The following is a 3,099-nucleotide window of genomic DNA, read 5'->3' as shown; positions in this document are numbered from 1 at the left end:
CTTTGTTACTTTCTCCTTTTTCTTTTTCTTGTTTAATTATTTTTCTTGATTGCTTGTGTCTGTAGTATAATAGTGTACAAATTAATTTTATTATGGAGGCAACGTTAGTGTAGGACGCAGATATGGAGAGGAGGAGAGCTTTACCAGGCTGTGGTGTCAGGGACACAGTAATCGGACCCTGCGAGTTGTTGATGGGAACTCGGACCCTTCGATTTCTTGTAAATTAAAAAAAAATTCTCATAAGCACAAATCGGATCCAGGGACTAGTATAATCAAATAAAAAAAAAACAACAACAAAGAAATCGGACCATCCATTTTGGTGAGGACATATCGCATGGTCCGATTTGCTTACAAAATTTTCAAAACAAAGAATTCGGAGGATCCGATTTCTTCATACCAAAGCTGAGCTAAAAGCTGTCCCACATTTCGGTGTAGCACTCCCTCATTTCATTACCCGGCACAACACCTGTCCCTCCTCGATAACCAAAAAAATTAGCCTATAATAGTGTTTGTAGGCACATTTTTTTTACAGGAATATTCGAATGATATCCTTTATTGACTTCATTTTTGTTAAAATTCTCATCCGCAGCTCAAAGCACTTGTGAATTGCTCCTTTGTGTTTAACATTCTATATTGTGATTATGCTTAGCTTACTGCCAAATTCGTATTACACTAATCATTATTATGAATGATTTTACATCACAGTCTAATTATTACTGATCTTACCATTGCTACCACTTAGACATCTATCACTCAAAACAAGATAGAGAAGAAATGACAAGGAATAGGGTATTAGGGTTAGGATAGATGACAAGTAAGATATTAGAATTAGGGTAGGTGAAATACTTTCTAAGGAGTATGGTGCCTTATCTAGACACGGTGTATTATATTGGATATGGAAGGATTTGTACTAGATTTTTTTTTTTTTTCAAATATGATGGGATATGACCTTAGATGAATTTCTCATGGCTCAATTATTTTGGGTCGAACGAAGCCTTTTAACTTTAATTTAGAGTGTTGAGGTCATAATAGATTTGATTCTTTAATTTTAAAATATATAATTACTTGTTAATAAAATAAGAAATCAATTACAAAGGCTGTGTTTGGTAACCACGTTTGAAGGAAAAAAACACGTTAGAGCTTCTTGAAAGCTTTACTTTTTTGTTTGGCTAAATTTCTTCTTTACAAACGCAGAAGTGATTTTGTTCATAAAATCACATTTACAAGAAGCAATAATTTCTAGCTTCTCCGTTGCACTAACGGGCTTTTAGCCAATACCTTCAATATTTATTTTTCTTTTACCAACTTTATCCTTTATACATATTATTGCATTATTTATAGAATTCTTATTATTCTTTTCTATATGAACTCTTTTTTTATTATTTATTATTTATTTGACATTATATATTTTTATAGTTATAATTTTTGTGTATTGTATTTATTATTATCTTTTTATAATAGAATTTATTGATCCCATTAGGTAAAATAAATTAAATAAAAAAATTAATCATAAATAATAATAATAGTTAAAAATTATAATGTACTAAAAAAGAGTACTAAGAGTATTAAAAATATACTATATAAAAAACATATAAGAGAAAAGTATAAAAAAAAGTTAAACATATATAAAAAAATAATATTATAATTTAATGTCATGTCCTTTTAAGTAATTATCTATCTAAAAGTGATTTTAACTAATATTATCCAAACAATATTTATTTTATCAAAATCAATTTTGGTAAAGAGTTGTCAAACATAAATCATGTTGACACAAACTTACTTCTATCCAAAATCAATTCTATAAAATCACTTTTATTCAAACTCCAGTTTCACCGACCACAATCCAAACACACACAAAATCAATTATCTTTAAACTATTTTTTAGGTCTCTCTAATAAATAAAAATTATTAATTCAGAGCTTAATCTATATTTTATTTTTGGGTAAAGTATTAAATTAGTGGGCGTAATCCTGTTTTGGTCCTTAAGGTTTAGAGTGTCTTATTTGAATTTAAAAAAGTTTTATTTAGTTTCAATATAGTCCCACCGTGAGGTTAAAGTTAAATAATTAATGGAATGTCCTACATGACAGCAGTTTAAGAACAAGGTCGATAATCTAGAGAACAAGTACAAGCTCCTCCAGAGATACAAAATCAACCGTAGATGTATCAATATATTTATTTAACATTTTTCTTATAATTTAAATGAAATATTTTCTATAGAACTAAGGAAAATGATAAATAAATGTATTGATGCATCAACGGTTGATTTTGTGCCTGGAGCTTGTATTTGTTCTCCGGATTATCGACTTTGTTCTTGTATGGCTGTCATGTACGACATTCGGTTAATTATTTAACTTTGACCTCACGGTGGAACTATATTAAAACTAAATGAAATTTTTTTAGATTCAAATATGACGTTTTAAACCTTAAGGACTAAAACAGAATTATATCCAAACGTAAGGAACCAATTTAATACTTTATCCTTTATTTTTTAAAGATATTAACGGTTGGATTTTTATCACTAATTAAATAATTCCTGATAAATGCACTCTGAATATCACTTATAGCTATGTTCATTACCTCTTGTAGTATGTACACTAGGATTTTAGAAATAATTTTGTATATCATACTGCTCATTAATCGGCCTTATGTGTTTCATAATAATAGCATGCTGAATTTTTGGAATAAAACATATATTAGTGTGATTAAAAGTTTAGTATTTTACCTCCACCAAACAAATTTTTGACCACCCTAAAAAAATTGAAAAGACTTTATTGTAAAATCGTCATCACTTGAGACAGAGAAGAGATTTATTGAAAAAATTGTAGTCTTTATCTCCCTGACATTCACTTTATTTGTTGCTTCATTCACTTTTCTGGGTATGCCTTTAAATTCTTCCAAGGGATCTCTAAGATTGCTTGATGTGAATAAAATATCAACCAGTTTGTAGTCGAATCGTCGCTGTCATCCTCTACAATAACAATAAAGTCTTATCTCATTAGGTGAGGTTGGCTGCATGAATTAAGCAACGTCATTAAATTTTATCATGTATTATGTCTATTGAAAGACCGTTTACACGTAGATCTCATTTGATCACCT

The sequence above is a fragment of the Arachis hypogaea genome, chromosome 17, assembly GCF_003086295.3.
Source record: "Arachis hypogaea cultivar Tifrunner chromosome 17, arahy.Tifrunner.gnm2.J5K5, whole genome shotgun sequence".
Classification (NCBI taxonomy): Eukaryota; Viridiplantae; Streptophyta; class Magnoliopsida; order Fabales; family Fabaceae; genus Arachis; species Arachis hypogaea.
This window is presented reverse-complemented; position numbering follows the sequence as displayed.